Here is a 14,766-nt window from a genome sequence, read left to right on the forward strand (position 1 = left end):
TTTTGACAAACTTCTCGCTATTTCAGCCGCCATCTTGAATTGCATTTGATCGAAATTGTTCGTGTCGGATCCTTATAGTGTAAGGACCTTAAGTTCCAAATTTCAAGTCATTCCGTTAATCGAGAGATGAGATATCGTGTACACAGACGCACAAGATGTACAAGGTCACTCAGGGGACCTTGAAATGTATAGAAATTTGGAAATTGGGGTACCTTAATTTTTTCGGAAAGCAATATTTTCCTTACCTATGGTAAGAGGGCAAGGAAAGTAATAATTATTCCAGAATAAATCAACTTATTAATGTACAGGTAAATGAAAAAATGTTAACCAGCCTCATTTCGTGAAATTCCTAGGGGTTGCTCTGGATCATCATCTTTCTTGGGATTGTTATACTGATCTATGGGAGGATTACATCTGGAGTCTTTGCACTCCGACAAGTTAGAAGATTGAATGATACCAATAAACTCACAATGGCAGTCTACCACTCACTCATAATGTCACACATCCGCAAGCTTATTTTCAATTTTAGGTGAAAATGTTAATGGACATCAATTGTAGAGATTTTTATGCTCAATCTTTTCCACTCGAAATTTTTCGTTCAAATTATATCTGAGACCTGATAATTGGAGATCTAAAATCAAACTTTGCATAGAAGGGGTGGAATTTTTACAGATATGGGACTTGTGGCAGTTGATATAGCTTATTAATGACTATTTTAGTTATAAATTTGATCAAAATCTTTGGAGTCATTTTCGAGAAAATCGCGAAAATCCCTGATTTTGACAAACTTCTCGCTATTTCAGCCGCCATCTTGAATTGTATTTGATCGAAATTGTTCGTGTCGGATCCTTATAGTGTAAGGACCTTAAGTTCCAAATTTCAAGTCATTCCGTTAATCAAGAGATGAGATATCGTGTACACAGACGCACAAGATGTACAAGGTCACTCAGGGGACCTTGAAATGTATAGAAATTTGGAAATTGGGGTACCTTAATTTTTTCGGAAAGCAATATTTTCCTTACCTATGGTAAGAGGGCAAGGAAAGTAATAATTATTCCAGAATAAATCAACTTATTAATGTACAGGTAAATGAAAAAATGTTAACCAGCCTCATTTCGTGAAATTCCTAGGGGTTGCTCTGGATCATCATCTTTCTTGGGATTGTTATACTGATCTATGGGAGGATTACATCTGGAGTCTTTGCACTCCGACAAATTAGAAGATTGAATGATACCAATAAACTCACAATGGCAGTCTACCACTCACTCATAATGTCACACATCCGCAATGCCATTATTGTGTGGGGTGGGTCATGCCAGAATTTGGAGAAGGTATTCAAGTTCCAAAGAAGCTGTTGGAGCGATCAAAAGTATTATGCCTTTAGAGTCCTGTAGAAAACACTTCAAAGAATTAGGCATTCTAACCGTTCCCTCTATTTATATCTATAAGGTGATTATGCATGTTAGAAAGAAGACTATGACTAGAAATGCTGATTCGTATATGGATACAATACACGAAATAGAGGAGACTATGCTTCATTGTATCACAGAACAGCTGTTTTTAAGAAAAAACCAACATATATGGGCCTTAAATTTATTAGACAGCTCCTTATTCATTTGAAAAATTGTGAAGATGTCGATGTTTTTGAGAAGGAGTTGAAAAGTATTTTGATGCTTGGAGTATTCTATACCACGGAAGAGTTTGTGTGTAGAGAGGGCTCATTTGTGTGATTTTTTTCTTATTTTTTTGTATTACTGTATGTATTTTAAATTTTTGACAATTCCTATAGGCCTACTCTGATTAGAGTCTCTGGGAAGCTTTAAAAACAAACAAAAAAATTACAGAACGCGAGGAATCACTTTCCCGCACTGGTGTGCTACTGCATAAGTGATCACTTGGCGTACTCCAGAATTTGCAACATGGCAACACAAAATAGTTGGAGGGTCACATGGAGGATTAGTATGCGAAAACCAAAATTAAGTTGGTAACAATGACTGTGGTTGGATAAAATAACTTCAATGGCTACATTATGATAAAATCCCAATCTAGAAATCCAAACCAAGAATAATGTTCATCTAAATCATGATTTAATAATTACTTCTCATCATTCAATAATTAGTCCAGGCAATGAATGCTCAAAGAAGGGTATAGGGGGAAAAGTTGGCAAGACAATTTTTGACCCCGCAGTCCTGTTTAGGGTAGTAAGGAGGTAAACATATCAAAAGTCCCCACCCCTACCCCCTGTGCTAAACGGGTGGGGGTGGTTTAAAGGTACCATTTTTGGTTTCTCACATAAAACTCAAAAACTAAGGACTACAAATCCTAAGGACTTGACTGTCATATAGCAAATTAAAGCTTACATAATATCCTACAATATTCATTTCATAACTTTTTTATATCTCTGCTAGTTCTCGAGATATCCGCTTTTGAAGATGTGACATTTTTGAAAAAACAAGTTTGCCACCAATTTGTTTTCTATTTTTGCATTTATAATTTTTTAAAAATCAAAAGGAAGAGTCCATGCTGATTATCAGCTTATAGAGCATTGAATTCGCTTCAATTTGATGTATAATTTTACGCTTCTACAAATTTCCTTACTGGAATGATGTACTACTTCACTTTTCCAAGTTTTCCTTTCATTGTTATAGCAGCTTCAATGTAGGGGGTGAAATTTTCATAGATGCAACAAGTGTCAACTCAGCGGTTCCACACCTTCAATAGAGGGGATAAAGATGCACTCTTTTGCTATGTTCACCTACTAACTAGTCCACATTAAGCTTCAAAGTCGAAAATTGTGTCACAGACATCCCCTTCAAATGTCATTGTCAAACGATCAGTTGTTGCAGCAATGTAAATTTCACCCCCCACATTGAAGCTGCTATAACATTGAAAGGAAAACTTGGAATAGTGAAGTAATACATCATTTCAAAGATAATTCTATGCTCTACAAAACTACGATAAGCATAAGTTTCTATGATGCATTGTTGGAGAGTTATAAGCTCTGAAAGAGCAAAACATTGGATAAAAACCTGTTATTTTAACAATTAGACACCTTCAAGAGCAATTATCTCGGGAACTGTTGGGAAAATCACGAAATTCCACTGAACAAAAAATGTGGAAAATTTATAAAGCTTCATTTTTGAATTGTTAGATATCTCGTTTTTTGCGAGAAACCAAAAAATGGTACCTTTAAACCACCCCCACCCACTTAGCAGAGGGGGTAGTGGTGGGGACTTTCAATATGTTTACCTCCTTACTACCCTAAACAGATCTGCAGGGTCAAAAATTGTCTTCCCAACTTTTCCCTCTATAATCTTCCCTTGACTGGACTAAATAAATAATGTTTCTTTTCCATTGTTATTATTTCAACTGCAAGCAATGAAATTATGAAATTCAAATGTTGAGGTTAAATAACTACTGTTTGATATCCATGTAAATCAGAATAATAAAGAACCATTAGACTACTACAATAAATATGCTCTATTATATATGATATTTTTATACATATTTTTCAGTTTACTCTGAGATTTTTTTGGTAATTTGAGCCATGAATTTCTGAATCCTGTTTTCAGTTTTCAGCTGGATGAAATGAACTTAGGTATGATTCTTTCCACTAGGTTGCGCACTTGTCGCTTCAGCCATCTTGCCATCTGTTCTATCTGTATTCTGTTCTGGTTTTTGTATAATTAAAAATCTGGTGTGGCGCACTCACACAACTTTCCTTGCCGTTATGAAAATTTATCACCTGACGCTAGTGTTCACGCGCATCTCAAGTCTACTATTCTAAGATCCAAGCCAGCTGGTGACAGGACAATAACGCTGGAGACACACGAAGTCTGCTATCTCTTCATAAGTGAATGATTTAATAGAATCAGCAGTTGCCAACAGTTTGCAATTGAAATAATAACATTTTCTCGAATTTCGAGCTTATTTTAAATTTTAGGTGAAAATGTTACCGAACATTAATTGTAGAGATCTTTTCCACTTAAAATTTTTTGTTTAAATCCAAGGTCAAACTTTGCATAGATGGGGCGGAGCTCCTGGAAATTTTTGAGCTATGTGACTCGTGGCAGTTGATAGAGCTTATCAATGACTTTTCTAGGTATGAATTTGATCAAAATCGTTGGAGCCGTTTTCGAGAAAATCGCGAAAAACACTGTTTTTGACAACATTTTAGCCGCCATCTTGGATTGCATTTGATCGAAATTGTTCGTGTCGGATCCTTATAGTGTAAGGACCTTACGTTCCAAATTTCAAGTCATTCCGTTAACTGGGAGATGAGATATCTTGTACACAGATGCACATACACTCATAAACACACACACACACACACACACACACACACACACACACACACACACACACACCACACACACACACACACACACACACATACAGACCAATACCCAAAAATCACTTTTTCCTACAGTTACCTTCAAAAGTGACGATTCCTGCACTGATTACAGAACGCAAAGATTCACTTTTCCGCTCTAGTGCGGGAATAGTATATTTCGCACCTAGGGTCGAAAATGTACGTTTTCCGGCTCGAGATCGCGGTTTTCAAGTTCGAGACGAAGTCGAGAACTTGAAGCGTTCGAGAGCCGGAAAAACATTTTTGCCCGTGTTGCGAACGCTATTTTTTGCCACACCAAAAAAAAAACTTCCCAATATTTATAAGAAATTGAAAAATTAATAAAATTCAAACAGCCTATTTTGATAGTTTGAATCTTGGTTATGACAACTTTTACTGTCAATAATTTCAATATTACTAATTAATAATTTACAATAGTGACCATATTTTTATACTATTAATATTTCGAATAATTGTTTGAATTTTTATAGCTCGCGCTTTGCGCCCGGTGCAATATCTCATGGATAGATGGATGAATAGAATTTTCATTACTATTTTGAAATAATGTGATGAAAAAATTAATATAATTGCATATTTCACAGTTTTGTCTCAAAATATATCTAAAAAATTGATTGAAATTTAAATTATGGTAACTTATATAAAAAATAGCTAATAAAAGTCGAAATTCATCGACAAAAAAAAATGTCATTACCGTATCTCAAATTGAATTCATACTTTCTCAAATACAATTCACTATTCTTAATATTACATGTTGTGATAACTTCTAAAATACGAATGTCTATTCTCAATTATTAGGCTACAATAATTGATACTTTCTTGAATCAAGTTTGAAAAGGTACCTATAGATTATCTCAAGTGGTAGCCTATAGGTAATACCTACACATTTATAATCAATTCAACCAGATTTTAGCGAATACTTAGCCGTGATAAAAAATAGCCATTTAATAACAATAATAATGCTTTTATTAAATCAAGAGCTTTTACAAACACAATTTTGTAATAATTTTGAGTCAATACAATATAAAATACCTTTAAATAATAACTTTTCCACTGAGTAAACTGAATTCCATTCAATCACAACAATGTATGAAAAAGGATTGTCTGTTTCATTGTTAAATCATGACTAAGTGCCAAGAGCCGGTTAAATTTTAATTGTGATTAATTCCAGGAGAGCCAATCAGACAAACCGTATTATAAAAAATGCCTTCTCTGATTGGTTCTTGTGAAATTAATCACGGTTAAAATTTAGCCGGCTTCTGTGCAACTGACATTAATTAGAAGTTATTATTAATATAAAATATATCAATCGAATATGAGAAAAATAACATTGATTTAGAAAAAATCATCAGTCTGTAATAATTATTTTAGTAAAAATAGAATTGCTATCACCCGATTTCATTCTTTAGCCTACCTATTTTTCCATTTTTTTTTAAATAATGCAATGTTTCCAAATACCGGTGACATAGCCTATTAAAATTACGCCAAAGATAAGGCTAAAATCAGCGTTTTGAAGTGCATTATTGTATTTCGAAAATTACACAAGGTACATCTAATTGAAATTTTGTAAAGTTTATAACAAGATAAGCAATGCAATTATTACTGATAAAAATGTACTAGAATAATAATGTATTAAGAAAGTAAAACCGGTGATTAGGTTAGTGATTAGTTTCCATAATAGGCCTACATTTTTTATTCACAATAAATTATTTCAAGCTGCCGTACTACTAACAAAGAATTTACTTTATTATTGTAGCTACAATACATACGGCCTATCTAAATAAAAACTGTTGATTGAAATAGTCTTCTACATAATTTATTTTAGACCTTAATACAAATAAAGGTAAAAATGATTCAAACTTTTCTATTAGCTAGCTCTACGTAACGTATTGTTTTAAATCATATTCATATAGGTATTTTAAGTTTTAAATCAGTTACCTTTGATTTGTAACTTGAAGTGAGTTCTAATAATAATAAATAATTATAAAATGTATAACGCACTGTAAAGTGTAAGCATGTAAGCACTAAGCAGTAAGCAGTGTTAACATAAACATAACCTTTAAACCGTGAAGTGTAAAGTTTATACAGAGTGGAAACGTGGAACGATCCTATCGTTCAAGTCCACTCAAGTTTATTTTTGTCTACATTTTTGACTGTCGACCAGCTCTCCAGTTGAACAACTTATACCCACCCGCTGATGACAGTCCGACTGTTCTTATGACGTCACAAGGACGGTCAGTTTACAGAACTGTCACTTTGCAGGACGGTCAGTTTGCAAGACGGTCAGTTTGTAGGACGGTCAATTTGCAGGTCGGTCAGTTTTTAGGTCGGTCAGATGGTATACACCCCAGACAAGGCAAGCAAGCAACCCCGGCCCCAACCGACTGCAATCTACATCTACTGAGTGTAAAATAATCGGTTATCAATTATTTGCATTTTGTCTGTTTGGATATTATTCATCTTTAACTGAAGCATATCTGTGATGCAGTAAAGTGAGTATTTTGCTGCTCCAGCTTATTTCAAATGCATTGTTATCAAATCTATAAGCTAAAGATTTATATTACGTTGTAATTTACTCAAAAATCGTCGATAGGTGTTGTCGGTAGCGTAGTCCATGGAACAGTTTTCTCAATATTTTTATCAGTATTTCATGGCTTTCTCTAAATTTTTGGCTATTTTATTATGTGTAGTTTGTGTACAATTCAATAATTTGGAAAAAATTTGGACTTTAAAATTCAAATTGTTGAATTGAAAACCTAACTTTATCAAAATGTCAGCTCTTCATCCAGTCTATAGTTCTATTTTGACTATGAATTGATCTAAGGGCTATTTTGAATCATGCAGTTATTAAAGAATTTATTTTTGTTAACTTCTTACTTGTGTGATTAAATTACTAGTAGGCTATGCCTACTAAAGGTGATTTAGTAAGTAAGTAGGTAAGCTCTTCTTGATTCAATGCCTAGAATCTACTTATTTTAGGTTATACCTAACTTTCATAATCAGATGTACAATACAATTTGCCTAGCCGCATTTTGTTGAATGTTATCTGCTTTAGTCGACATAGGCCTATATTTCAGGCAATGAATGCTCAAAAAATGATGTAAGCTATAATGAAATGTTTGGAAGACAATTTTTTACCCTGCAGTTCTGTTTAGGGTAGTAATGAGGTAAACATATCAAAAGTCCACACTCCTACTCCTTGTGATAAAGGTGTGGTGGTGGTTCAAAGGTACAATTTTTTGGTTTTTTGCATATAGTTCGAAAAAATTGTATCTTACGGGTAGGCGTATAAACTGTTCTATAGATACAAAATTAAAGCTTACATAATTTCGTACAATATTCATCCCACAACTTTCTCTACATCTTCTTTAGTTTTCGAGATATCCTCTAAAAGCACTGTTATGCAGTAGAATTCGACTGTTCAATTAGAGTTCAATTGTTTTAGTTCAAATTAATTTGAACTTAAGTTTCACACTAAAGGGGTTTATCATTTCTTCACAGCTCTAATTGAGCAATGCCCAGGCACTGCTATTTCCAATATCACTTTTCAGTTACACTTTATCATTTTGACTCTGTACGCATCTTTCTTTCCAGTCTCATCAATGTATAGATCTTGAATGCTCTGTTCATTTTGAATGTAGTGTTTCTTCATTGATTCTGGCAGCTTTTGTGATCATGACATCGACTGCTTCCAACTGCAGGTCCCTTTAGAGATGTGAATTCTGACAAAGTATGGAGCATTGACAGCATTCCTCAATACCTTGTTCTGTAATTTCTAGATGGTATATCACTTTAGTTTCTTACTTACTTCTTACTTCCGGTGTCCTCATCACGATACTAGGAACGGAGAGTTGTCATTGGTTTTATCCCCGGGTCCTTAGGTGGCGGTATGAGTTCTCATTAGCATATTCTTCCTTGAGTAGAAAGGTCGTTCTGTGTAGTACCTCTTCAGTTCCTCTACAAATTGTGTAGGCTCAGTGTGCTTAAGTAATTTTATTCGCTCCGGCAACATGTTGAAGAAGTATGACCCCGAGTAATTTGGTGTGGACTTGAATTTGTTCCGCTTGTGCTGTGGAAGATCTATATTATGGCGATTCCTTATGTTGACACTATGCTGACTGCTCCTCAAAGAAGGGTTTTGACTTGTCGCTAGTAGTATAGTCTCCAGTAGATTGATATCACAGTGAGGACCTTGTACTCCCGAAATAGCGGCTTGCAGTGTTCCATGTAGTCACGCCTAAGTATTATTCTTATGGCCTTCTTCTGGTATCGAAGTATCCTATTTATGCAGTTGATTGATGCTGCGCCCCATGCAACTACACCATAGCGCAGGAGTGAGGCAAACAGCGCATGGTAGGTTGTGAAAGCAGTATTTTTGTTTGTTGTATTCCTAATTATTCTTTGGATAACATATAAAGCTGAGGCTAAACTTTTAAATAATTGCCTAGTGTATTCAATCCAGTTCAGATTCTTGTCAATGATTATGCCTAGGAATTTATTGTTATCAACTGTGTCTATTTGGCTGTCCATTTCATTATATAAATACGATCTTCGATTTCCAGGTGTATGTAATCTTGACTGTTTTGCCTTCATTTAATGTTAGTTTCAAGTTGTTACAAATTTTAGACGCTGTTTGAAGAGTTGAATTGATGCTGCTAAAGTCACCTTTTTTCTTATCTATGGGTACAATCATAGTTGTGTCATCCGCAAATAGGACACATTTGTTAGGCCGGTTACAGAGCTCGACCGACCGTCAGTCGCGCTTGTATTTTCTATTGGTATTCCATGTATCCGTACAGAGCAGGACTGACGTCACGCATGCGCACGGTCAGGACCATGCGTTTTACACTGGGTACAAAGACCATCGGTCGAGCTCGTGCGCATCCGTTCCATCGGTCACTGACGCGCTATTGAAGTAAATAGAAGCTTTCAGAGTTGTACTGATCAGTAGCCCGATCGCAATATAACCAATGTGCTGACACTTCTGCCCGACAGAAGAAAATACCTCAGAGCTCGAAGAGTCCTGATGTCTATGGCATGTCTACTTTTCTCATGAAGGCAGTAATCTCTTCTATAGCTGGACCACTCAGTAGACTAATTAACAGCTGTCTGGAACAAGGCGTTTTTCCTGACCTACTGAAGATCTCAAGAACGGTGCCAATCTTCAAAAGGGTTGATATGGAAGAGTTGTCAAACTATCGACCTATATCTCTGATCCCGGTTTTTGCAAATATTATGGAGTCTGTGATGCTTATCCAACTTTCAACCCATCTTGAGGAGAATTCGCTCTTCACGGAGGATCAGTTTGGTTTTCGCCGTGGGAGATCGACGACTGAAGCTATTCAACGCCTGGTGGAATCCATACTTGAGGCAATGGAAAAGAAGCACTCAACTGCCATCACCCTCTGTGACCTCACCAAGGCTTTTGATTGCGTATCTCATGAGATTTTGCTGGGGAAGCTCATGAGATATGGTGTTGGAGGAGTGGCCATGAAAACGATGCAGGAGTACCTTTTACGGCGTAGGCAGGTTGTAACGATTAGCGGTGCCAAATCGCAGGAGCTCCAGGTCAAGTATGGAGTGCCGCAGGGATCAATTCTTGGCCCGCTGCTGTTCCTCATTTTTATAAATGACCTTAGTATGGATGGAAAAGCCCTGCTGTTTGCTGACGATACAATTCTCATTGCACAAGAAGAGGATCCACAATTGGCTGTACTGAGGTCTGCTGAACTGTTGGAGGAGGCGAGCACATGGTTTAGGGCAAACAAACTGTGTATGAATGGAGAGAAGACACAGAATGTTCTGTGCACCCTGAGGCATGGTCAACCTCCTTTTGGTGGGCCTGAGGTCAAGTTCCTTGGATTCATGGTTGACTCATCACTGACATGGGACCAGCACATTGATATGATATGTAACCGACTCTCCAAAGTAACATTTCTGATACGGAAACTGAGAAGCCATGTTCCAAGGAGTTACCTGGTTACTGCATACCATGGTCTGTTTCATAGCCACATCAACTATGGGATTGCACTTTGGGGGCATGCAAGTGGATGTCACAGAATTCTCCTCCTACAGAAGAAAGTGATTCGTATAATAACATCCTCACCATACTTGGAGCATTGTCGCCCGCTGTTCAGGAGGCTGGGAATACTCACTGTCTTCAGTCAATATGTGCTGAACTCCCTTGTACTTCTGAAGGGCCAACTTCACACACTCCAAGCAAGAGGCCAGATACACAACTATTCAACTAGAGGGCGAGACAACATTGACCTTCCCTACTCTAGATTGGCTAAGCTGCACACTTACTACCCAATGCGCGCATTAAAAATCTACAATAGACTTCCACTGCATGTGCGGGAGCTGGAGGTGAGAGTGTTCAAGAAAGTGCGCAGAGAGAAGCTAATCAACCTCCCTCTCTATTCTTTGAGTGAGGAGGAGATTGTATGTTTTGTCAGTCTCTTCGATCGGCCATCTTGAGATTAGTGTACATATTTGAACTTTTGTGTTTTTTATTAATCGACAATGTCTATCCGGTATATACACTGGTCACAGACAGAAGAAACATTGAATTGAAATGACATTCAGCTGATATTGAATTGAATAGCCAAAGACCTTATCTCTTTAAGGTCTTTGTGAATAGCACAATGAATGAATTCAATTCAAAAATCATTTCATTTATTTCAAAATCATTTATTTGCCAATTATAAAGATAACAATAATGAATAAAACAAATACTTCATACTTATACAGAATAAAAATAAAATTTTAACTTAAAATTTAATTGGCGTTGTCAGAAAAACCTTAGTTTGTGTGCTAGCAACGAGTACCAAAAGATTTCATTTAATTTAACATAAATATAAAAGATGATTAAACATTTTATTTGAATGGTAGTAATAATAAATAAATAAGTTGAATAATAATAATTGTATTAATATAATATCTGAAAAAATGTAACTTAGTGAAAATAATATCAAAGAAAAAAGTTTTTTTTAATAAAGTAGGTTCTAACTGTACATGAGGCGAAAAACATTGTTACTTAATTAATAGTTTCATATTTGAATTCAGAGTTTTTCTATAAATTTCTTCAATCATTTCTAAATTTTTTATTGGAAAAATCATATATTATTATTATTATTATCTACATTTATTTGATCCGTAACTCAAAGTGACAGCAAGTATTCCCAATGGTGATACAAGCTCAAAATAACTCATCAAAATTTCTTATGGACATTCATAAGTAGTTGAAAAATTTATCTTCATCCTCAAGCAATCATGAAAATATGGTAGACCTACTGAATTTCCCTTGAAATGCTCTTTGGGCGACCATTGGGTGAACTTGATATCTACATCTTTTAATCTTTCGTTTACGATAAGATAATAAGCTGCAATAGAAAGGATGGTGCATACGCACTGACGGTCGGTCGAGCTCTGAATGTGTAAAACTGAATCATCGATGTGTACGGTCAGGATGGTACATAAGCACTGACGGTCGGTCGAGCTCTGTAACCGGCCTAAAACTGATTTATGGATGCGTATGGTCAGGATGGTACATACACATTGACGGTCGGTCGAGCTCTGTAACCGGCCTTACTTTTTTCAAGATAGTCTGGAAAGTTGTTTATGTATACGAGGAAAAACAATGGGCCCAGGATTGACCCTTGAGGCACACCTTTCTTAATTTCCTGAAACATTGATTTTGCACTAGTTATCACTGTTCGCTGTTGGTAGCCCATTTCCACATATTGATATCTGTCAGTGAAGTAGTTTTCAATCCATTTTAGAGCTTTGCCTTGAATGTGCAGCTGTTTTAGTTTTTTTATCAGTATATCCTGGTCAATGTTATCGAAAGCTTTCTGCAAGTCCAGGTATACCCCTGCTGCTATATTGTTTTCCTTCCATGTATAATTTACAACCTTCAACAGGTAGGCTATGGCTGTGTTTGTGCTGTGACCCTTTCTAAAGCCATGTTGGAATGTTGATAGCAGACCATTATTTTCAAGGTAGGCAATTAGTCTATTGTAAACCACACGCTCTAAGATCTTGGAGACAATTGGTGGGTTAGATATTGGCCTATAGTTTTTTGGATACATTTTATTACCCTTCTTGTAGATTGGATGGACACGTGATATTTTTAGCTTCTTTGGTAAGGCCGATAGAAGCAGAGAGCTATTCACAATGTGAAGTATTGGTTGCTCTATCTCATCCTTGCACAATTTCAGCACTTTTCCAGATATTTCATCAAACCCTGCGGAGTTATTTGACTTCAACTTCTCAAGAATTTCATTGATTTATTTATTTGTAACTTAGTGAAATGCTTCCAGAACAGGCACATCTCCAGCTGTATCTTCTGTGGTAGGTTCTATTGGTAAGGATTGACTACTAGAGGAAGTACCTAGATTTGCAGTATGTAGCTGAAGGGTATACAGTAAACACTCTATTGAATATGTTGCTAATTACAATTTTATCAGTTATTAACTCTTGATCAATAGATAGGTTCACATCACTCAGTCAGTTTTTATCTTTATTTCTTTCATTGTTCACGGTTCTCCATATTTCATTAATTTTATTTCTTGACTGTTGTATTCTGTTCATTGTGCAGTGTGTTCTTCTTCTGTTTATTTCCGTGTCATACTCCAATAATTTAGCCTTGTTGTATTTATTTTTGTCCTCTATCAAACCTGTTAGTATGAAATTGTTGTGTAAATTTTGGAGAGAGGCTTTGAGGCTTAATATCTCATTATCCAAGGCTACCTTTCTTGTAGATGATGTCAACTTCTTTGGTCCTCTTGGTATCACATGGTCTAGGCTTGTTCGCATTATTTGCAGAAATTTGTTATATTTTTCATCAATGGACTTTGCTTTGTACACCTGCTTCCAATTTGTATTCTTCAACAATTGTTTCAACTCTGTCAGCTTTAATGTGGAGAAGTTTCTGGCATAACTGTAAGTGGCATTGTAGTTTTTACATCTATTTTTCTATTTACACAGAAACAGATGATGATCTGAAAGTGGTGTAAAATGCGCCCGAACGTGTAACTCCTCATGTGTTAGGGTGGTGTAACAGCCGTCAATGCTTGTTTTAGATGTGGGGGTAATCCTAGTTACCGGTTTGTGGTGAATTCTGCAGCCATGTTCAGATAGTGTGTTTTTAAGCTCCCTAATATTACGGTCATCGGGGTTTAAAATATTAAAATTAGCATCACCCAAAATGATGATGTCATCTGTTACCCGTGTGTTCCGTTGAAGAAAGTAATCAAGCTTTCCAAAGAACTGTTTCTCAGTGCTGGTGAGTGGGGATCTATATGTACCAACAAGTATTAAATTTTGTGCATTATATTTTAGTTTTACTGCTAATGTTTCAAACACTTGTTCCTCTGGTTCGCAGTATCCTTTCAATTCAAGCTCTTCTATTTTTACTGGAAAGCCATTTTTTGTGTACAGAGCAATGCCACCCCATAAGTGTCTGGTACGACAGTAGCTAGTAGTCATGTAGAAGCCCACGATGTTGGTCAGTTTCAGGTGATCATCATTCAAACCATGCTCGGAGATGATGAGTATATCTAGTGATGTGGATCGGGAATATTCCCAGTGGGAAGGAACTTATGATTTGGCAATATTTCCGAGGCAAAGAAATTTTGGGAATTTACGGGAATTTATAAAATTGTTCTAAAAATAATTGAAATTGATCAATCCCACTCATATTTTACATCAATATAATCAATAAATCATCATTCTATTCGATATTGATCAAGCTCAGCCACATTTTACATTGATATAATCAATAAATCATCATTCTTTGAGCCTGTTTTTGCTCACTCACTCACTCACTCACTCACTGTCTTTTTACTCGTATAGTCCAGTCAATGTAAGATTATAGAGGGGAAATTTTGGAACACAATTTTTGACCCCGTAGCTCTTTTAAGGGTAGTAAGGGAGTAAACATCAAAAGTCCTCACTCCTACCCCCTGTGCTAAGGTGGTGGGGGTGGTTTAAAAGTGCCATATTATGTTTTTGCATATATCTCGAACAATATGCGCAATTTTTGGCGAACACAATCATAATATTAAAGCTCAAAAATTATCCTACAAGTTTTATTTCCAACATTTTGAAAAAAATCCCTTCCGGCTCCGATTTTTTAATCTTTTTGGCCTTATAACTTTTTAACGATTCATTGAAAAAATCCGTGCTAATCATAGGCTCATAGACATTATATTCTCCTCAATTTCATCTATGGTCTCATTATTTTACGCATCTCCAAACGATTGTTGCAGCCGTTATAGTGTTGAGTGTGAAATCTTCAGTTCAACAACAATAGATCAATTTTCAGGGAAATTGGAAGGGAATGTTTGGAACACAATATTTGACTTCGCACCTTTGTTTGAACTAGTTAGAAGGTG

At 36.0% G+C, this 14,766-nt stretch overlaps 1 protein-coding gene across 3 annotated transcripts in view; it reads left to right on the plus strand.

Annotated features, from left to right (window-relative positions):
* The first annotated feature begins 6,718 nt into the window (after nt 1-6,718).
* LOC111053309 overlaps nt 6,719-14,766 on the plus strand; it is a 57,571-nt gene continuing 49,523 nt past the window's right edge. Inside the window, exon 1 of one of the 3 annotated variants that reach the window (XM_039424656.1) lies at nt 6,719-6,861. The gene's annotated coding sequence lies outside the window, so the exon portion shown is untranslated. Of the gene's footprint in view, nt 6,862-6,986; nt 7,306-14,766 lie in introns of those variants that run through there. The other 2 variants (XM_039424654.1, XM_039424655.1) reach the window with 2 other exon arrangements.

The sequence above is a fragment of the Nilaparvata lugens genome, chromosome 3, assembly GCF_014356525.2.
Source record: "Nilaparvata lugens isolate BPH chromosome 3, ASM1435652v1, whole genome shotgun sequence".
Taxonomy (NCBI): Eukaryota; Metazoa; Arthropoda; class Insecta; order Hemiptera; family Delphacidae; genus Nilaparvata; species Nilaparvata lugens.